This window comes from Amphiprion ocellaris, chromosome 3 (genome assembly GCF_022539595.1).
Source record: "Amphiprion ocellaris isolate individual 3 ecotype Okinawa chromosome 3, ASM2253959v1, whole genome shotgun sequence".
Taxonomy (NCBI): Eukaryota; Metazoa; Chordata; class Actinopteri; family Pomacentridae; genus Amphiprion; species Amphiprion ocellaris.
The window spans coordinates 389,229-412,873 of NC_072768.1; the positions used below are offsets into that span (position 1 = coordinate 389,229).

The 23,645-nt window shown below is 43.4% G+C and overlaps 1 long non-coding RNA gene across 1 annotated transcript in view; it reads right to left on the reverse strand.

Moving 5' to 3' along the window:
* Positions 1 to 1,007: 1,007 nt before the first annotated feature.
* The window catches only part of LOC118471462 (uncharacterized), an 84,527-nt gene continuing 61,889 nt past the window's right edge, over positions 1,008 to 23,645 (reverse strand). The window contains exons 2-3 of the long non-coding RNA XR_008601192.1: positions 9,987 to 10,199; positions 1,008 to 1,424 (exon numbers count right to left, since the gene is read on the reverse strand). This is a non-coding gene — a long non-coding RNA (uncharacterized LOC118471462). The remainder of the gene's footprint in view (positions 1,425 to 9,986; positions 10,200 to 23,645) is intronic.

The window sequence follows — 23,645 nt, forward strand, 5'->3', positions numbered from 1 at the left end:
CTGCTTTTCCAGAAGGAGATAACCAACGCACACCTTGGCCCACGTTCGCCCACACTGGGGCAAAAGGCAGCAGAGACGCAACTATATGACACAAAAAAGACAGACAGCCATTAAAAGAAACTTTAAAATCTAGTGGAGCTGGACAGCTTTGCCAACTGAGGCGGTGATGCCAGCCGGCCAGACAGTCAGCAAGTCCTCCCAGTCAGTCCTCCCAGTGAGTCCTCCCAGTCAGTCCTCCCAGTCAGTCCTCCCAGTCAGTCCTCCCAGTGAGTCCTCCCAGTGAGTCCTCCCAGTCAGTCCTCCCACTCAGTCCTCCCACTCAGTCCTCCCACTCAGTCCTCCCAGTCAGTCCTCCCAGTGCCCGATGTGTGGAGCAGCCTGGACACACTGGTGTCCTGGTGCTGCTGAAACTATGTCTCCTACTGTCCTGAATGGGGTCTGGATCAGATAGGGAGGTTAACAAGTGCAATGGCACCTTTCAATCATTGAAGAGAACACCTTGACTCTGGTGTTTGTGTGTCTGTGGGAGATTTTCCACTGGGTCAGTCCACTAGTCCAATCTGTTGAACTCGGGTTAGTGGAAAAAGCAGCTTTGAAGGGATGGTGGAGTGTGACGATTTATTAAAACATCCAGAGATTTTCTGGAAAGATCCCCGTTTCCAGATCAGACCAGCGCTCCACCCCGGGTTGCCAGTGTTTGTGCTGATTGATTTTTGTGGGGTAAGGTCATTGTGAACAGCTGCTGCTAGAGCCGCTATTCTTCTGGAGTTCAGAGAGTGCTCTGGTGGGTCAGTGCCGTTTCTGTTTGTACTTTACCTTAGGACGACGTCACCAGACTCCTGATGGTCAACAGCGTGGGTGGCAGGACAGTACGTCTGTCTGTCAGTCACTTTCTGTCAGTTAGCATGTCCTCTAATCAATGCTGTAAACTCAGAGAACCTCTATTTAATCTTTATATGAGTTTTTTATTGTGGACTGTGGTGAATAAGTGTCACTGAACTTCATCATGAGTTTCCAGCTTTAGGAGAACATCCAGTTTAATTTGATGAAGAAAGAGAATCAGACACAACAATCTGAATAATAAAGTGATTTTTTTCATTCATACATGACTCAGCTGGATGATCAGGATATCAAAGGGAGGCTGAATCAGAGTTACCTGGCTGTAATACACCTGTCATTACCTACGTCTGGCCTCATCCTGCCTCTGCCTGCTATCTTACTTTGCCATATTTGCAATCCACAAACACCTGGAACGAGCTTCAAAGCAACATCTTCCGCACTCGGCGCCACTTTTCTGCATTGGTTCCTATCTCTGTCATTCAGCGGGGCTCTCCCTTGTTTTCTCTCTCGTCTTTGTCCCAGTTCTGACGCGTTGCCGGCCTCAGATCTTGTTTTCCTCCCTCTCAGCTGACTGGCTGGCACACCTATCACAGGACAAAGTCCCCGAGTGAGAAAGCACAAGAAAAAACACATGCATGCACATCAGAGCACCAGAGCACATGTGTAATCATGCGCAAACACACGCACCAGCATGAACACACACACACACACACACACACACACACACACACACACACACACACACACACACACACACACACACACACACACACACACCGACAGACCCATGAATACACACATCGAGAGGCAGACCTGCTGCTGACACACAGAAGCACTCGCTGCCAAAGTCCTCCAGCGTCACGCCTTCCAGCCTACACTTGATCAACCCTTGTGTGAGCCTGACGGAGCAGGAGAGGGCACTCAGCAGCCTTTGGACACTGGAGCAGGTTGCATAAGATGCTGCATTCACACACTGTAGCTCACATACAGGAAGATGTACTACAGATACAACCATAGCTGACAGAAGATGAGTGACTAATGCACCCGATAAAACTCTGGAGATGAAACTTTAATCTCCTCTCATGTTGGGTAAGAAAAGGCAAGTTTCTGGATTAAAAGATGTTTTCTTTCCTTTTTTAGAACCATACATACATATTTCTTTTAGTTACTCTGTGGGGACAGATGGTTTAGTTGTCCTGTCCCACGTGGATCCACTGTGCTGTTGCATTTAAAATCTACATTTAAAGTGGAAACAAGTAAACCAGGTTAACTAACCATCACAAATAGAAGTTAACCAAATGAGCACTGATTCCTGTTGATATTATCTCAACATCTGCAGAGAAACCAGTCAATCCTGCACATTCTGTGTTGTTTGTCCCACATTATAAAAAGAATGGGACACATAAAGACTATCATCTCTGCTGTCTATTTGTCTGAAAGTTGGAGCATCGCAGAGACAGTGATTCATTTTGAATCCTTACAGTGTGTGGATTCAGCAAGTTTTAAAAAGATTTCTTTACGTTCTTTTTAAAAAAAAATACACTCAAGCTCTTTTTCACATGATCCCCTTTCTTTGAAAGGAAACAGTTCTGAGTATTCCCTGCAGATCTGCATCAAAGAACATTCTATTCTCTATTCTATATAGAACTATCTATTGCTGCTATAAACTATGCAGACTGAGCAGTCGGAGCAGCTACAGGACGCATGCATTGCTTTTATTTGATTTATTTCTGATGATATCGCTGTAGCAGAGCAGCATTGGGTTTAGAAGAAAGTCTGAACATCTCACACTTTCTGGTGACTTTCTGGAACGTCTGATGTCAGCACAAAGTTTGGAGCATCAAACAGTGAAAATATGGAATGTTTGAGGAACGTCTTTTACGTCTAACAACTAGTTTCACTCACCGCAGCGTTAGCATGTTATATTTCAACCCTCGTGTCGTCCTACAGGTCAAATTGACCCGTTTTAAAGTTCTTCTGATGTCCACGTTTTCAGCATTTTTGGGAAATCTTTGAACATTTTTTGGTGGAAAAAAAGAATGTTAAAAATGTTTCTTAAGAACATTCAGATAAAAATCAACCAAAATCCAGCGAAATTCGCTGGATTTTGGTTGATTTTTATGTGAATGTTTTCAACAAAATATTAGAAGTTTTATTTATATATATTTAATCATTTTAGATATTTTTAGGATGTTTTTTGGAAGATTTTTACTCATTTTTGAAAATATTTACAAGAATTGTCTTGTCAAATTTGGGGGATTTTTTAAAAATAAAACTTTTAAGGGAAACTTTGAAGGAATTATTGGAATTTTTTTCCTGAAGGTTTTGCAAATTTTCAGAAATTTGGGGAATTTTTTTCTGAATTTTTGGCTTTTTTTGTCAGACAAGGAAACAATATTTTTTGGTGCCCATAAATGAAGACAGCAGGAGGGTTAATGTTATCACACTTTAAAATGATTATGTGAGATGGTCGTGACAAAATAAAATGACTTTTCTTGAGTAGTCTCGGTGTCATCATCTGATGTCAAACACATGATCAAAACCAACATTGGTAGAGTTTCACATCTTTGGGGATCATCCCACTCTGTGTGGGAGTTTAAGGTTTCCTACTTCCAGTTTAGCAGCTCACTACCTGCAGGCCTGACGGTTTTTGTTCCCTCCTGTCTTTGATCTCTGCTCCATTGTGGCGGCGTGACTGACCTCAGTCAAACTGATAAAATGTTCCTCCACCTACAATTACTCCTGCAATGCACACCAACAGCTTGTTATTTGCAGCAGGATGATCTCCAGAGCGGTTTAAAGGCTCCGTTAAATGCAGGCCTGGTGTCAGGTTTCGGCTGCCGGGTTAGAAATTGCAATTCTCTGTGCAGTGCAGGAATGCGGCACAGATGCATGCACTCAGCAGGATAATGTATACAATATGAAAGCAGAAGAAACAAACTTATTATATGAACTCAGTTACCGGTTTTACAGGAAATCAATTAAAAAAAAACCCTCAGAGCAGAAACAAAGACGAGATGAACGTACAAACGCATGACCTACACATTTCGTGATATCAGGCAGCATCTGAAAAGCGTTTTCCCCCACCGTGACGTCAGATTAATACACGACAGCATACCATAACATCCTGAATGTCAAACAGAGCCGAGGGGAAGGAGGGGCAGATCAAACGGGGTGTCCTGGGGCAGATTAGATCCAATTCCACTCTGAGATTTACCATTCAGTAAAAATCAGACATCACTCTCATAGAGGAGGCCCCAGGTCTCCTAAAGCTGTGAGCGGATGAAGAAAAGGAAAGAGAGCCCGAGAGCATCTGCCTTCTATTGAACGCTCAGCCTGGGTTCTGCTCAGCCGGTATTGAGAGGAGATGTGTCCTGAACATCATGATGTCAGTGAGTTCCATCATTTCAGGCTGCTCATGATGCCGTGAAGCCGGCTCGGTTCCCACGCCGGTTTCTGTTTCTTTCTGACTACTTTAGAAGCCCAGCGAGGTTTCCAGTTGTCACTGGAGTTGTGTAAAGAAGCAGAAATCCAGCAGGAGAGATTCATGAAGAGTAATCAAATCTCACAACATGACTTCCTGATTTTTTTTTTTTTAGTTCCTCTGGTGTTACAAGCCATTCTGCAGCATCTGTCTGACAGCCTCTCTGAGGAGTTTCACAGAGAGCGTTCAGGAGTTCCTCTAGCTGCTGCTGAACCAGACACATCTTCAGCTCACATTTCCTTCTACTTCAAACTGTCTCTGCTGTAAATGTGGTGACATTCACTCTTAGCATCCAACCCTGAATCCTTAACCCTCGTGTCATCCTGTGGGTCAAATTGACCCGTTTTAAAGTTTGAAAATGTGGGGAAAAAAATAGATTTGCACAGTGAAACTTCTGATGTCCACATTTTCAACATTTTTGGGAAATCTTTGAACATTTTTGGTGGAAAAAAGGAAATGTTAAAAATGTTTCTTAAGAACATTCACATAAAAATCAACCAAAATCACTGGATTTTGGTTGATTTTTATGTGAATGTTCTTAAAGAAAATATTAGAAGTTTTACTGATATATATGGAATCACTTTAGATATTTTTAGGATTTTTTTTGGAAGATTTTTACTAATTTTTTGCAAATATTTACAAGAATTTTCTTGCCAAATTTGGGGGATTTTTAAAAAAATAAGACTTTTGGGCGTCCGTATAGCTCAACGTGTTGAGCGGGCGACCCATGTCCAGGGGCTGGTCCCCGATGCAGCTGGCCCGGGTTCCATTCCCGCTCGCGGCCCTTTGCTGCATGTCTTCCCCAGACTCTTCTCCCCTGTTTCCTGTCTCTCTCTCTCACTGCGCCTATCCAATAAAGCCGAAAAAAAGGCCAAAAAAATAACTTTAAAAAAATAAAATAAAACTTTTTTCTGAAACATCTGAGCACTCTGAACGGATTCCACACTTAAGATAAGGCATTCAGGTGATCTGGTCCAAACAGGCCATCTGCTGTTCCCCCGGCAAACAACAGAGTCTAATAAGAGCTGCATCAAATCAGATAAAGGCACAGCAATAAAATGAAACAATCTGCTGCTTTGACACTCCGAGCTGTTTGCTGCCGGCCGGGGCAGGAATGTGCTCTTTGAACCAGCTTTATTTAACAGCAGCGTGTGCACAGCACGCCCTGCATCTCCGAGCTGGCCGTGGGCACGTCAGCGGCAGGGCCACCGGGTCAGGGAGCTGGCATCCTCACCCCTGGCACAAGTCGGTCCCCTCGGGGGCGTAGGGGCCGACACCGGGCCCCTGGTGAGCAGCAGACAGACAGGGGCCTACCAAACAGCTTGTGACCATAACCAACAGGGGCAGAGAACAATGAATGCAATTATTTACCAGAACACAGTCCAAGTCTCTCTGGGTCTGTCCCTATTACGCCTGTTTGCTCTGGCTCTGTTTGGCGGTTCTGTGAGCCGTCAGTTCCGTCGTCAGCAGGACCTTTAGCAGGGCCTGGGCTAGCTGGGGCCATTCAGGCTGATCAGGGTCCAGCTGCAGCCTCTCTACCACCCTCATATCTCAATGAAAGGTCAAAGGAAATGCATCAAATTAAACTGATTCTCATGTAAGAGAAAAAGAAATGGATAAATATGAGTCTGGTCTTCTTCAGGTTCAGTGTAAGTTGAGGTAATATGGAAAAGATCTGCCAAGATTTCATAAAACACTAACACAGAGGAGAATCTTTACTTTCACGCACCTTTAGGAAGGAGTTTCTCTCATTGGTTTGAATTTCGGAGAACCTCTTCAGCACACGTCTCAGTGGATAAATACGATACATCCAACCTCATAATCTGAACGGTAAAAGTTCATGTTTAATATGTTATATTTGAAATACAGGACAACCAGTGAGTCAATGAATGACATTCAAGGAAAACTAACTCACAGTGAACCCTCATGTCGTCCTGTGGGTCAAAATTGATCCGATTTAAAGTTTGAAAATGTGGGAAAAAAATAAAAAATATCACAGTGAAACTTCTGATGTCCACATTTTCAACATTTTTGGGAAATCTTTGAACATTTTTTGGTGGAAAAAAAGAAATGTTAAATATGTTTCTTAAGAACATTCAGGTAAAAATCAGTGAATTTCGCTGGATTTTGGTTGATTTTTATGTGAATGTTCTTAAAGAAAATATCAGAAGTTTTACTGATATATATGGAATCACTTTAGATATTTTTAGGATTTTTTTGGAAGATTTTTACTAATTTTTTGCAAATATTTACAAGAATTTTCTTGGCAAATTTGGGGGATTTTTTAAAAATAAAACTTTTAAGGGAAACTTTTAAGGAATTATTGGAATTTTCTTCCTGAAGGTTTTGCAAATTTTCAGAAATTTGGGGAATTTTTTGGCAGATTTTTGGGATTTTTTTCAGACAAGGAAACAATTTTTTTTGGTGCCTGTAAATGAGGACAACAGGAGGGTTAAAACCCATCAAAGGTTAAAGCCAGCGATAGATTGTCCCCAGAATGAAAGTGATGCTGTCGGTTCAACCGTATTTACTCTCCAATATCTGCAGACTCCCACTGTTTAGGAAAGTCTGATACAAGAAGGCTTCAAAATGACTGGACTGATATCACACCGACTACATAATAGAGCTGAAGGTGGTTCGTCAGCAACACTTCAGCTGCTGCAAGGACTTTATGGTGACTGGATGGTGCCCTGAACAGAAAACTACAAACTCAACTGGACAGTAAGTGTACGTACGAACACAAAACCATACATGCATACATGCACTCCTTTTCCTCCATTCACTCACACACACACACACACACACACACACACACACACACACACACACACACACACACACACACACACACACACACACACACACACACACACACACACACACACACACACACACACACACACACACACACACAGGCAAACATACAGTAGACACACAGACTTCCATTTCTTCTTCTGCCCCGTGGATCTTGGCCGGGGCCCTTTAGGAGCCTCCAGATGAAGAGAGCCTGGAGTGTGGCAGAGGGTCCCTCCATCAACAATAAACAACAGTTATCTTGTGTGCAGCCGTCTGTGTCGAGTGGTGATGAAGCCAAGCCCAGCATCTGAGAGGCGTCTGCTGCTCTTTCCGCCTTTGGTCTTGTCTCTTTGAATGGCTTATAAAAGTGTGGATGTGTGTGCACGCCCACGGCTGTGTCTGTTTGCAGCACAGGGCTCCTCTGTATTGTATTCTGAGGCTGGCTGGGAGTAAAAAGGCAGAATTAAGAGTGGCGGGGGCAGAGAGGAAGGGGGCTGCCAGCACACTGCAGAACTGCAGGGAGCTGCCCCAGATCCCAGCTGCCCCGGCCTGGCTGAGAGCTTCAGGCGAGTGCCAGGCTTCCTTGGCCCTGGTGGAGGAGTTCCAGAGAGAGTGGGAGGAGTGGGAGGTACACGTCAGAAAAAAAGCCAAAAATAATGTTTGGGCTGATATAAAGGAGGCCTTGGGAGAAGCACAATGCTGACATACAGGAGAAAACCTGCTGGCAGGTAGAAAACATCGGGGGGCATCAGGGATTTTTCACAGAGAAGAAAACAGTGTTTTCTGAATAATGATTGGTTATATAAGGTGATCATATTTTATGAAGGCGTGGAATCAAAGAACTTCCCAGTGAAGTCCAGTCCTGGTGGCCTGAACGCTCTCCTTCCTCACAGGGCTGCAAACACAGCACTTTATCTGGAACTCTTGAATGCATTATTTGTCTAACAATCAAGGAAGTGAGTTTATTTTGCAGCTAATTACAGCTTTTGTTGCATCGATGGCTCAGATAAGCCAGAGTTCCGAACCATTAACCGGTCCTGCTTGTTCTGGCAAACGGCGGGTTGAGTCTGTAATGTAGAGTGTTCTCTAAGAGTCCTGCAAGAAAGACAGAAGATCCTCCTCCCACTACACGATGACAGCCAATAAATAAAGTCTTTCAGTAAAATAACTGGTTTTCAAAGCTGCATTCACTCCTTCTTTAACTGAACGTTAGAAACTTATCAACAGTTCCCACCCTCCAATCTCTTGATCCACTCACATCAAATAACATGACTCAGTGAGGAATAGAGGCCATTAACAATACAGTATTCAAACCATCTGGAAAGGCACCGTCTGACTGAGTAAAACAACCGTCCAAAGCTGGAATGTGGCTCAGAGAGTGGGGCTCTACTGTAGGCAGGAATAATTACGGCTCCGGCTGGAAATCCCCCGGCTGGTCTAGACTCTTCTGCCCTCTGAGCCGACCCAGGAACCGGCTGGGGTGCTAATCATGGCAGACAGCAGCCTTTTTCCACAGGTCCTCAGAGAAAGGCCTTCCTCTGCAGGCAGGTAATCACAGCAGCCAATCAATGCACGCCTCGCTCCGTCCACCCAGGAGGAGCTGGAGGACTATTTCTGTTCACTGTGACAGAAACAAATGACCCCTGCATCACCCCGACGGGCAGCTAGGAGCTAATGTGGGTGGTGCTGGTCATTGTGTGTTCTCACCCTGGGGCTGGTGACAGGAAGTGGAGCTCCACTACGACAGACAGAAACCTATTTCCATCATGTTTACTCAGAATAATAATAGTAAGAGTGTGGGAAACAGCATGGAGGTGTTGAACGTTCAGGACTGGAAAAGAAGGGCACAGATTTAGATTTAGCGTATATTCAGACCATCTATCAGCTAAATCAAAGCTTAACTGGTTGTGTCCACTAAACTCCTGCCTTCCATTAGCAGCTTTACCTCCATCTACCAGGTCCCTGCTCTGTTTCCCGTGTCAAAGCCGTGACGTATGCCGCCCTGTGTTTTCCACAGCCAGACCTTTTCCTTTGGACACCTGGACTTTATTTGTGGTGTCCAGAGGGAGCCGTTTGGATGCATTTCATGACCACTGCTGACACGCTGTTCTCTCTAACACCTTATTCCTGCTCCGGTAGCTGCACTGGAAGCTGGACATGAGGATGTCAGCAGGACTATTGTTGGACATACTGTTCCATTACTGCGAGACGAAAAAAGTTACAGCTTATAACACAAAGATCCATATCTATAGAAAGGCTTACACACATTCTATGGACTGAAAACATATTGCTAAACACTGATCTTATGGGTTTTACCACTATAGAACAAGTTCAAATAAAACATTCAAAAGGATGATAAAACCAAAACTAAAGCAGAACTTGAAACTGATAAATCTGCACTCCTCTGGTAGACTGATGTCATATTTTCAAGATGGTTTCTTCTCCGTTGGAGGCGGAGATATTTGCAGAGCATCACAGAAGTTGTTTATTTCACAATGAGGAGCTGAAATGCTGCTTAATTCGGTTAACTGTCAACAGTTCCCACACTCCAAACAGGAGGTCTCAGTTTCAGCGGCCGCCAAATAGTTTGGCGACATAAATTTGGAGGACCCAACGACAGATCTTGTGCCAGACCGCTTCTCGTCCTGTCTGCAGCTCTGAGTGATCCGGGTGATAATTGCACTGAAGCACACGCTGACGGAAAGTCTCATTTCCTCTCATGATAAACCCCAGAGACCGACCCAGGCAGGTATGAAGCCCAGGTGGGTCCCAAAGCAGATCTGTCTGTTTGACATGAATCTGTTGAAGTAGGGCATCTTCTCACATATAAAATCCAATTACCAGAAAATAAAGCAATCCGACTTACGCTGAAAACTTGGACTTCTCCACCTGCTGCTGGTCTCATCAGCTCTGCTTGTGATGTCACTCAGGTGTGCCAGGAAAGACCGTGACCCCAGCATGAGGTGTGATGTGGGTCACAGCAGGCTTTCTGGTGCTGCTTCTCCCTGCTCTGCATTATTCCTCTGGTCTTCAGAAATATTTTGTGAGTGAGGTTTGATTTCAACATCTGTATTGACGTCTGTGGTAAAGAAAAAAAAAGATAAACATGAGCTTTAGAATCTGGAAAATCAAGAAGTGGTTATTTTTATTCATTGTATACCGCAGTGTTTTAACCCTGGTGTCGTCCTGAGAGTCAAATTGACCCGTTTTAATGTTTGAAAATGTGGAAAAAACTATATTTTCACAGTGAAACTTCTGATGTCCACATTTTCAACATTTTTGGGAAATCTTTGAACATTTTTTGGTGGAAAAAAAGAAATGTTAAAAATGTTTCTTAAGAACAGTCACATAAAAATCAACCAAAATCCAGTGAATTTCGCTGGATTTTGGTTGATTTTTTTTCTGAATGTTCTTAAAGAAAATATTAGAAGTTTTACTGATATATATGGAATCACTTTAGATATTTTTAGGATTTTTTGGAAGATTTTTACTCATTTTTTGAAAATATTTACAAGAATTTTCTTGCCAAATTTGGGGGATGTTTTTTAAATACAACTTTTAAGGGAAACTTTTAAGGAAATATTGGAATTTTCTTCCTGAAGGTTTTGTAAATTTTCATACTTTTGAGGATTTTTTTGCTTAACTTTTGGATTTTTTTCAGACAAGGAAACAATATTCCTTGGTGCCTGTAAATGAGGACAACAGGAGGGTTAATGTGTGTGTACAGCCTCCTCCATCCCTCCGTGGACTCCTGATGCCCACACTGATCCCTCTGAGCCAGACCCCACAGCACCGAGCCCACCCTGGCATTGGCAGTGCCAAGCTGACAATTATTATCTACCTCACTGCCCTTGCTAGCAAGCTGACAGGACGGGCAGCATTTGTCTGGCTGGGGTAAATACAGGGTCAACGAGTGCATCCTGATCCCCCTCCTCTAGTAAATATGAATAGAAATCACATCTGTCAATAAGAAGTTTGATTTATAAGCTTGGAAACACTGGATGTAAAAGTCTGATGAAAGCAAAATACAAGTTTCAGTCACTGGAAATAAAAAAAAAAAAAATGTTGACGCGCAGACCTTTTATCATCGGCAGCGACGGAGATCTACACCATGTGGCAGATGTGTGTTTGCAGGAAACCCCAATCTAACTGACAAGCTCTGTGGTGTGACTCATCCTGGGATCTTCTGATTATGTAGCTGCCTCCAAACTTTCATTACCCACTGCTCTTCACCCTCCAGACATCTTCTTTTTGTCATCCTTGGCAGTGCCTTGGAGACTCACCACTGATGAACCTGCAGGAGCTAAGCTGCTGCTTCCTCAGATCAGCTACAGATGCTTCATTTGTACAGGCTCTGGCCAACGTCACCTTTATGACTCAGCTACACATGGAAACCGAGCTGGTCTGGCAGAGGCAACGAGGCTCTTCCTCTGACATGATTCAGCTCTGACTTTAAAAGAGAATCCTCTTCTCTACCGCTGTAACCAGAGATGAGTAAACGGTGTGACGGCGATGCAGTGCTGAGGATGGGCAGCACCAGAGAACAGATCAGGACAAATCAGGCCTGGGACACAGATGCAGGACTGATTTAGACAGACTCCCTCCTGCCAGTCTGAAAATGCAGTGTTGAGGAGAGTTGATGGAAACACGACTGGAACCGGAGGATCAAAGCAGGAAGACTTATGGACTCACATTATAGCCTGCAGATGGTGCAAACTGATGTTTTTCTGTGGGGATGACTGTATACAATAATTCATACTCAGTCATATGTGGAGATGGTTTTCTAGGATCTATTTATGAAGCTTCTCTCTGTTGTTTGTGACCTCATGTAGCCCGTCGCTAGCTCCATCATACTGGACAGTTAGACCAAACTATTAATAACTGAAGAGCTGACCGACACTCTTGACTCTGGAGCTGGAAATGATCAAACATTAACAAGTTAAAAATAAACACTCTGGCTGCACATGAACGTCTAAATTAACCCGACTGTTCCTTGAAACTTGTTAGAAGTAGTGTTTGGTGGCCCGGCCCTGACCCCTCTCTGTCTCAGTGAGATACAGGACAGGGCTATATTGTTGACGGACAGTGAAAGGCGCTGCAGCTCAAAAACACGAACAGAAACAAACAAATACAGAGTCAAGAAACAGGACAGAGCAAGATTAGTCTGTTTACCACTCGTCTGTTCACCCATTTAACTGCATCCAGTGCGAAAGAGAATGCTAGAGATGATGAAATAGTTATTTTACAGCTTAGGAAAAGGTCTCCCCACACCTGCATGCTTTTCCTGCCCCTCATCTGCCCCTCATCTGTCCCTCATCTGTCACTCATCTGCCCCTCATCTTCCCCTCTCACCCCAGAGCTCTTCCTGTCCTGCAGCTACACATTTGCACTGCTGATCAATTAATACTTTGACTTCTACAGTATTTGCAATATTAAATGAATAATTTTATAGAGTCCTCTCTCCAGATGTCCTGTTCTTCCACTTGATGATCATCTCCAGAATTAGGAAAAATCATAAAAAACTGAAAACCTGGCAGCAAAGATGCCAAAAAAAGATGTGTCAAACAGCCATTAAATACTGTATCATTCAAAAACTATGAAAACAGCTAAATAATGACAAATATCTAAAAACAATTAGATTGTTTTCCCGATTCAAATACAGTAAAAATAACGACAACAACAATGTGATCTCTTGGTCAGATGTTGAAAAAGACCAATTGTTGTCTATTGTTGTCATCAGTGAACTAAAGTCAGATAAAACCTAAAGTTTGTTTTCTTCAGTCACTGTGAAGTCACACCATTTGTTCTGACTGGAGGTCAGTAGCTGAGTCCAGAAGAATCCCATTATCCCATTCTACCCAGGAAAAACTACTGAATGGAATCATCAGCTGAACATCCGTCCATCCGTCCATCCATCCATCCTCCGTCCATCCATCCTCCATCCATCCATCCATCCATCCATCCATCCATCCATCCATCCATCCATCCATCCATCCATCCGTCCATCCATCCATCCTCTGTCCATCCTCCATCCATCCATCCATCCATCGTCATCCATCCATCCATCCATCCGTCCATCCATCCATCCATACATACATCCATCGTCCATCCGTCCATCCATCCGTCCATCCATCCATCCATCCATCCTCCGTCCATCCACCCATCCACCCATCCATCCATCCATCATCCATCCATCCATTCATCCGACTGTCCGTCCATCCATCCTCCATCCATCCATCCATCTGTCCGTCCGTCAATCTATCATCCATAGGAAGGTGACCAGGAAGCATCCTAATCAGACCATCCTACCGCCAGAGTGGGTAGGCTCACCTCTCCTGTTGGTAGGAAACCCTCTTTGGCTGCTTGTATCTATGATCTGATTGTTTCTGTTACCACCCAGAGCTTACGGCTATAAGTTAGAGTAAGAACGAAGATGACTGGTGAATCAGGAGCTTTGCTGTCTGTCTCAGCTTCCTCTTTTCTGCTGACATTGAACCACTCAGTTTGTCCTTCTTATACTCCGTTTTCCATCACAACAAAAAAGATCTCAAGATACTTAAACTCCTTCGCTAGAGGCAGAAACTCATCCCCAAACCAGAGTTAGCAATCCACCAGATTCTGTCAAAGAACCACGGTCTGTAACCTGAAGGTGCTGATTGTCATTCCAGTATTAGTACAACAGTTTAATTAGCCTGCTTAACATGCTTATAAACCACTTGCTTCTGTCTGTTTAGTAGCTCAGCTTAAGGGAGAGAAATGTTCTCACTCAGCTTTTTGATACTAAACTGCAGTCTAAACAAAAAAACAGTTAACAACTGAGGCATCAGACAGATTACAGATGTTCCTTTTGTGAGAATTCATTTAACAACAACCACTCAACGTAAACCAGAAAACAGGCCAAAAAAAAAACTGAAGACACAAACACCATCTGGGTTCACAAACGTCTACAACTCATAAAGATGCAACAGCCCTGATAACCCTTTCCGTCTCCATCTACAGTACAATCTTTAAGAGCTGAAACATCAAAGCTTGGAACAGAGCGACATTCTCAAAGTCCAAGTGACCACTTGCCTCAGCTTGGATGTGATCCTAGAAGTTTTTGACATCGATGTCAGTGAGACAGGCAGCCTCATTCACACAAACTCCTTCCTTCCTGGCTCAGCTCTCTTGTTCTCAGAAGATCCAATACATTCATAACCAAACAGTGGTCAACAGCACAAGAGGATCAAGGACACAGAAAGCCTGTGATTCATAAGCACTGCCAAAGGCTTTTCCATAATACTCAACACTAAATTACAACAAATCAGTACTGTGCAGCTGGGAAATAGATTTCACAACTTTAGGCAACCATGGTCCTGCTGCACACCCTGATGAACTCAGTATCCTGTAAACACATGAACGCTGCTCTGTTCTGTCCTGCTGAGGACGAGGACGGCTTCAGGATTACAACCCAGCATTCCAGGACAACAAATGTCAGTTTATTTGGACTAAATAATGTTATTCTGGCCATGATTATTTCCCAAATTCACTGACCTCAGAACACTTTTCTATTAACAGATTAATGGTATAAATCAACAGATGTCAGAAAATAGTGCAAAATATCGATCACAGTTTGATCCAGTCTGAGAAAACATCTTCAACTTAGACTAAGAGTACAATCATAAAGAGCTGACAAAACCATCAAACTGTCCATTTAACAAGCTTAAAGAACAACGTATTTTTAGTTTATTCTTGTTAAACTGCTTACAGGCAATAAATACGTTATTAATGTTCCTGGAAAATCTAGTTTTTTTTAGACTGTAAACTGCAAACTGTAGCCCAGACGCTTTGTCTCCTCTTAACTTCACCTTTTCAATTAAACCATTTTAGCCACAGAAACTTAGACTTGTCATGAGAAAAAAAAGCACAAAAGGAAAATAGCATTGTCTCAGTTCCATTAGTGCCCAGGAAAGCCACTTTACAGAGCAAACATGCACCATGCCCTGGACTGACTCAGGTGCACAGATGTAAGGAAGTCCTGCATAATGCTGATAATTATAAGTCTGCTCTTCATGTCATGACCTGTCAAAAAAGCTGCTGTAAAAATGGAGTATTTACCAGGAGGTAATCAAGCTCTGACATCAGACTTCCACCTTCTCAGGATGTGAAAGTTTCCTACAATAAACATTTTTCCAACATTTTACACGACTATAACAGAATGACACTAAAATTTGTCCAGAGAAATCGATATTCGTTGTATATTTTCTGCAGATTATTTAGTGAACCTGAAGGTCTGGAAAACCCTGGGTGTGAACTAACCAGAGGATCTTTCTCCTCCACTGCTCTCCTTTCCTGTTATGAACCACAAAAGGAAATCTCAGATCCCTTTTTCATTCGCTATCCTATTATTTAGTGACCATAATGTGAATTACTCAGTTCTCCATCTTAGATTTGAAGCATCACCTTTTCATCTGGTCAGTTGCTCAGCTTTAGGACTCCAAGCCTCTCTGTCTGCAGCAGCATTTTCTCTTTTATTTACACTTTTCTCAGTCAGTTCAGCTCAGTTCTGTTGATATCCCATATTGCAAATAACTCTGAAAATGTGTAATTCTAGTTATTACAGAATCTTCTACTGACTCACATGTGCACATTCAGTCTCTGCCTCTCTTTGTCCCATTTCCAGGACACACACCCTCCATTATCTGTCACTCATCTCTCTGGCAGCATCCTGAATATTCATTACTATCCTCTGATGAGCATGCTAAATGGGTGTCAAGATGATTTGGCCACATGACAGAACTTGATTGTCTTTGATAAGCCCCGACTTGAACCAGTATGAGGCAGTAAGGAAGGAAAAGAGCGACAGAGAGAAAAGAGACATTGACCTCAGAGGGTTTTTTTTTGGGTGCTTTGTTGAACCAATCAGAACCGGGAGCAGCAGGGTTGAAGCTGGACCGGGCAGCACTGGAGAGGTCAGTAGGGGGGCGGACCCCTGCCATGGCCCTGGGGGTGAAAGTCATTGTCACCAGGTTTTAATGGGTCCCAAAAGTCCTCAACTGACCAAAACCTGTGAATGATTGAGAAACGAAAGACATTTGTGATTCAAATCAGACTGTGGGGGCTTCGCTGTGAGGTCTGCAGTTGGAAAAGCTTCTCACTCACCCATTCCAGCCAGGAGCAGCCAACCTGCTCTCCCTTCTTTTGGCTACTATTTCACATTTTCAAAATTTTACATCACAAAACTGTGGGATTTAGCTTGATTTACTTTGACTTGGGAACAAAAGCAGCTTCTGCTTGGGAAATAAATAATTTCATTGGTTTGGCCATGTGGCAGAGAGAATGGCTGGACACTGAAAGCACGGCGGGAAAAGAAAGCACGGTGGCATGATGTGGCGATTCCAGCAAACGAATGCAATCAATAATAATATTAAAACATCAATAATTGTTTAAAGTCATGTACAGATGGTTTATCTGATACCTGTATTATTTCCTGCACAACTACAAAGAGACAGACCAATGACTAATATAATATAACATTAATGTATTTATTCATCCACACATTACTTTGGGATAAGTCAATTCCAAATACGACCAGACCTTGGAGCAGTTCACCTCCTATAGATGCTTGAGACCAGCGTGAAGAGCTGAGCTGACTGTCTAGATGTATGTGGTGGAACTGGACGAGATGGGGTTCATTCATTCCTCCTAATTATATGTTTATGTATGAACAGACAACATGCCAATGAAATGAAGTGCATTTTATCCCTAGATCAGCTAATTGGATTAGATCAAAGATCCAAAAACCTCTTCTAATAACGGAGTTTTCAGTCTCATCTGGTGTTTATAAGTTTAAAGGACAGAGGTAACCACCAACATCTTCTTACTTTAAGGAATAAACTTGTAAAGAACTAATAGTGACTAAAACATTCTTCTGCCATAACAACTTCTGATGAAGCTCAACACAAACATCACATTAAAATATTCAGACAGGTGAAGGAACCATCTGAACCCTTGGCCTTCCAATGATCTGATAGCTCTGTATGATGAGAGAGGATCACTTTATTGGCATGGTTTGGGTCCATTTGTCCCTTTACAAGGAAGAGTCACTGCTAATCAAACTAATGTGTTCTGAATGATCACCTCCATCCTGCGTTGAAACATTGAGTGGTTTAATCCATGATGAAGATATCTACATCCACAGAACCATGAGGGGACACTGAGTAGGTTAATGAGTGTAAAAATTATGTGAATTATTCTATGGCCTTCAGTCACAGGATCTCAGCCCAGTAGAACTCGTATATGAGCTCTCAGCACCATGATCAGAACACCTAATGAGGGACTATATTTTGGAGGAATCATGTTCCATCTCTCCATTAGAAGTCCAGAGACTTGGAGAATCAAAGCTGAGGCACATTGAAGCTGTTCTGATGATCCTTATATGGCCCTACTTTATACAGAACTTATAAAGACACTTCATGTTAGCTTTAATTTGTCACCAGTTTGTGTGAATCCTGGACAGATTTCAGTCTAACAGGCTGGTTTCTAGACTGTGTCTACAAAAAGATCCTCATCCAGCAGGAGTGCCGAAGCCACACACAACACATTGTTCTGTTTCACAGTAAACCCTGATCAGCCTGGATGTAGACGAAGACCTCCATCCACCCTCCATCCATCCTCCATCCACCCTCCATCCATCCTCCATCCGCCCTCCATCCACCCTCCATCCACCCTCCATCCATCCTCCAACCATATTCCATCCATCCCATCTCACAATCTACTGCTAGTAACCAGGACTACATGACCATGGCCAAAATAACAATCACGTATATACATGATCAATATTAAGATCACGATGATTTAATCACACTCATCCTCTGATTTTAGGGATGTATTTTATATAATTTTCAGTGATGTTGAAATCACCTGATGTGCTCCACTCCTGATAAATCTTTGGCCCTTATTCACAGTGCATCTCTTTGCCACAGAATATAAACAGGACTGAACCAAAACCTTTAACCCAAAACTAAACCAACTGAGCTGCTTTCACTGCGACACACTGGATGTCCAGTAATCACTGAGGACAGGGTTCAGAGAGGAAACACTGGTAGAATCATACTCTGTAGACATCAGCGTACAGGTAGAGGTGTTTTCTTCAGGTGGTTGTACAGTTAGTTGCGTGGCTTTGCAGCACAGATAAAAGTTTTCTTACGTCTTTGTATATTCACAATACACATATATATATTAATAATATACATATTACATATATTCCATATAATGTATATAATCTGTACTTGCTTAACATCACTAAATCTCAAATACTCCCACACAACATGTTTTCAAGGACCAGCACTTCATCTTGTGTTCCATACATTTTATTTTCATTTTGTCTGTTTGCTCTTTGCTGTATTTTACTCTTCATCTCTGAACTGCAGCCTTCCAGAAACATCCAGAAATACACTATATTGCCAAAAGTATTCGCTCATGTGCCTTGACTCACATATGAACGCAAGTGACATCCCATTCCTAATCCATAGGGTTCAATATGACGTCGGTCCACCCTTTGCAGCTAGAACAGCTTCAACTCTTCTGGGAAGGCTGTCCACAAGGTTTAGGAGTGTGTTTATGGGAATTTTTGACCATTCTTCCAGAAGCACATTTGTGAGGTCACACACTGATGTTGGACCAGAAGGCCTGGCTCTCAGTCTCTGCTCTAATTCATCCCAAAGGTGTTCTATGGGGTTGAGGTCAGGACTCAGTGCAGGCCAGTCAAGTTGATCCACACCAGACTCTGTCATCCATGTCTTTATGGACCTTGCTTTGTGCACTGGTGCACAGTCATGTTGGAAGAGGAAGGGACCAGCTCCAAACTGTTCCCACAAAGTTGGGAGCATGGAATTGTCCAAAATGTCTTGGTATGCTGAAGCATTCAGAGTTCCTTTCACTGGAACTAAGGGTCCAAGCCCAGCTCCTGAAAAACAAGCCCACACCATAATCCCCCCTCCACCAAACTTTACACTTGGCACAATGCAGTCCTACAAGTATGGTTCTCCTGACAACCACCAAACCCAGACTGGTCCATCAGATTGCCAGATGGAGAAGCGTGATTGGTCACTCCAGAGAAGGTGTCTCCACTGCTCTAGAGTCCAGTGGTGGCTGCTTTACACCACTGCATCCCACGCTTTGCATTGCACTTGGTGATGTATGGCTTGGATGCAGCTGCTGGGCCATGGAAACCCATTCCATGAAGCTCTCTGCTGAAGCACTGTTCTGGAGCTAATCTGAAGGCCACATGAAGCTTGAAGGTCTGCAGCGATTGACTCTGCAGAAAGTTGGCAACCTCTTGGCACTATGCTCCCCAGCATCCACTGACCCCGCTCCGTCAGTTTACGTGGCCTACCACTTGGTGGCAGAGTTGCTGTCGTTCCTACACACTTCCACTTTCTTATAATACAGCTGACAGTTGACTGTGGAATATTTAGGAGCCAGGAAATGTCACAACTGGATTTGTTGCACAGGTGGCATCCTATCACAGTTCCACGCTGGAATTCACTGAGCTCCTGAGAGTGAGCCATTATTTCACAAATGTTTGTAAAAGCAGTCTGCAGCCTAGGTGCTTGATTTTATATACCTGTGGCCATGGAAGTGATTGAAACACCTGATTCTGATTATTTGGATGGCTGAGCCAATACTTTTGGCAATATAGTGTATTCTTACCTCTTTTATGCCACTGCCAGGTTCATGAGCAGCAGAATGACAGCGTCTGAACAACTATTCTCCTGCTGGTTGGCTGTTCTGCAGCTGAGTTTGGTATGACGACACATTTAAATGTCGATCACATTCGTTTAACTGCTGAAATGGTGATAGAGATGAATATCTGACTGATTGTGCAGCCATATTTACCAGGGTGCTTATACAATGGGCACACTCACAAATGACTAAATCTCCGTCAGAATCACAAAGCTCCTCGCTAATCTTCACTTAATCTGCCCCCTATTTGGCTTTATCTGTCTTTTGTTATCAGTGCTGGGACTGGAGAATGGCCGGGGGTCACCAGGGTAAGACTTCTTTTTCAGCATCTGCTTCAGCAGAGTGGGTGGGGGGAGGCAGGGTGAGGGCCTCCCCTTACTCAGCTCCTCAATCCTACACCCCCCAGCTCTGATATTTTTGGAAGTCCTTTTTCCTTTATTTTGCCTTTTACTTTCCTCTAAAACCCAAATAAAGTGTGTGATGGATGAGTGAGCAGAAGCAACACCTCCCCCATCAATCTGCAGGCGGGTTGAGGGAGGAGAGGGGGAGGAGAGGGGGAGGCTTTCCCTTTACAGGCCTCCAGAGCCCCAGCAGCATGCCCCCCATGTCCCACTGGACACACACATGTACCATAGGCCATGTTACACAGCATCCCCACATACACACTAATGCATGTTTAAGGCACATGCACAGTACGTGCACACACCTAGCCACTCAGTGATGGTTCAGAAACATTCTCAGTCCTCAGATCTCCCTGCATCTACAATTCAACTCCACTCCAACACAGTTCAGAAAAACCTTTCAGCTCCAATCACAGCAAACCGAATAACGCAGCATTATCAGACGAGAAGGAGAAAAGTTCAGAAGAAACACAACAGAATGAACAGAAGAGAGGAGAAAGGAGACACCAAATGGTCCTGGTTAGTGGCTGCAGAGAGAGAGAGAGAGAGAGAGAGATGTGAACAACAGAGTCAGTCTCTCTCTGAGCAGCACCAGTGAATTCCAGGAGAGTGTCGTCATCAGGAGCAGGGAAGTGGTTTCAGAAGAAAAAAGAAAAGCTGGCTTTAAGTCTCTGGATGTGTTTGTGGGTGATGTTGTAAATATGCATTCTATATATACCGCATGTGTGCATGAACACGTGTGTGGAAGAGGAGGTATGCTTTGGGGGTGATTGCTTGGAAGGATTTGCATATAAACAGTTAGAAAATCAACATTAGAGCCTCAACACATTATAAGCTGCAGCTCTACACTGAATCCTAAAAGCTTAATTTTCCCTTGAAAAAAGCAAAATTTACCAGAAAACACTTTTGGTTCGATACAAATTCAAGATGTTTTTGGCTCAGATTCAGTTTCTAATCTTTACATTTGATAGCTGTTTACACAGAAAGCAGCTCAGTCAGCTGTTCATGGAGGAGATCAGGGTTTAAAACATGGAGAGCTCTCACTGACTTTGATTTGTTAAAGCAGCTCTCAGAGGAAATGAGCCACTTGTTCTGTGCAAATACATTGTTCAGAGAAAACAATGTCTGTGATGACATCTCTGAGATATGCCCATGAATCAGATGAAGAACTGGATCCACGACTGGGAATGCTGAAGGGAGACCAGATCTGTTGTCAAACTGCTTCTATTTTATAGAATAGATTGGCTTCATTGTCATCATTTTATCTGCATTTATCTGCCTTTCTGCTCTTTTTCTTCTTGTAGTGAAACTGAAGCACAATATGGAGGTTTTGGAACTTATGATGAAATGTCTGAATGGATTTAGGAAGAAGCTGCGTTTGTTGTTTTTTTATTTAACCAGAAGAAATCCCGTTGAGATAAAGAACCTCTTTTGCGAGGAAGTCCTGGCCAGGATAGGCAGCAGCAAATACAAAACAGTTACAAAATCACACAATTAAAACATAATTAAAATACAAAAAAATATAAATTAATTTAAAAGCAAGTTATGAAAATCAAGTACATGTTGTGGAGTCGGCCTCAAGAACTGGCAGTTTGGATTTAAAAGCGCTCAGTGAGATGAACTCTGTTAGGTTCCAGTCTTTCTGCCACATCTTCCATGCTGAAGCTGCAGAGGAAACTAAAGCCTTTTCATCCAGTTAGAAGTTTGTGAAAACTGATTCAGCTTCAGTGCACTGATGATGACTCCTATTTGACACCAAACTCCTGCTGATCACACAGTTATCTCCATGCTGTCTTTATGTCTCAGGGCTCTTTTTAGCACCTGAACACTGAAAAATACTCCAGTGGTCAAATTCACACAAATAAGGAGCTAGAATTAGATCTCATCTCTCCTACACCTGCTGGCTGCTGAGTGTGAGCGCTCTACACCTGAGTGGAAGTGGATCACACACATATATATGGTTTACGTGTGTGTGTGTGTGTGTGTGTGTGTGTGTGTGTGTGTGTGTGTGTGTGTGTGTGTGTGTGTGTGTGTGTGTGTGTGTGTGTGTGTGTGTGTGTGTGTGTGTGTGTGTGTGTGTCAGAACCTCCAACCAGCACAATTATGGAGTTCTGGTTTATTTGCAGCCACAATAGCCCAGAAATTGCAGCGATCCGACCCATCAGCAGCCCAAACCGAACTCAGCAGCTTCCAGACAGCTTGATGTGGGAAAGAAACGCTGTGTTGTTGTTGTCGTCTCTGTTTGTGGGTCCGGCGAGGGCTTCCGGTGTTTTGATGCCACACATTGTCAAGTGTGTGGTTTCTGAATCTATGTGTTTGGATAGAAAATGGACTGCAGGCCTTTGGCTGCCAGGCGCCCCATGACAACACAACTAATGTGTTAAAAGCCCAATCTGACTAAAATGTGCTTCAGAGTGCCGCGTTGGGTGAATCGATTATGGAAGCGTCGTACAGACATTTAACTGACAACGGAATAAGAAAAAATTAAAACTGGAGCAACAGTAGAACTAAAAATACTGGTTATCACAAGCACACAATGAGGCAGCAGAGCAGAAAGCTCCTGACGCAGAGATGGATAGACAGAGATGGAGAACAGAGTGAGAGAGATAGCTTAACTAACAGCTGTGAACATTTTCCATTTGAAGTGAAACATTCCTGTGTGCTCGTGGCCCTGCACACTCCAGCGGGCTTCCTCTCAGCTCCATGTGGTATTTGTCCCCAGCTAAGATCCAGAGAGTGGGAGAGTGAGCTGCAAACTTTCCCAAGGATACCATCCAGCCACATGCCACTCCTGCCCTGCCTCTCCATCTACACTCCCTACCTCCCTCTGCTGCCTCCTCACCACCAGGCAGGCCGGAGTGGCTAATCGGGACAATTCCCGGTGGGCCGTTCCGATGTTTGGGCCGCGAGGGCCGGTGTTCACCTTCTTTTTTTTTGGGCGGGCGTTCAGTCATGGCACTGGATTGATCATTATGCTGCTAACGCTGTCCCTGGGCCGCCTCCGCCTCCACCGGTGAGAAAGGTGTGTCTGCAGAGCCGGAGGCTGCACTGAGAGGGCTGCACACTTCCAGTCGCACATTTAGAACATTTTTTCTAATTTACCACAATAGATGATCACTAAAGTACACAAGTTACGGTTTAAATGCAGATCTTATGGCTTTAAAGGATGATTTCACTCAAAATATACTTAGAATTTAAAAGGTTTTTTCAAGGAGTATGCCACTTTCATTTTAGCTCCGGTAAGTTTGTCTACAGAGGCTGCACTTTCAGGACCACATCGAGTATTCCACACAAAGCACTACTTCATATCCTACGTAAGATTTTAAAGGTTTCATTCACCCAAATAGCACTTATTACAATATCATGACTGGGTTGCAAAGACTTGTGCTTTGCAACAT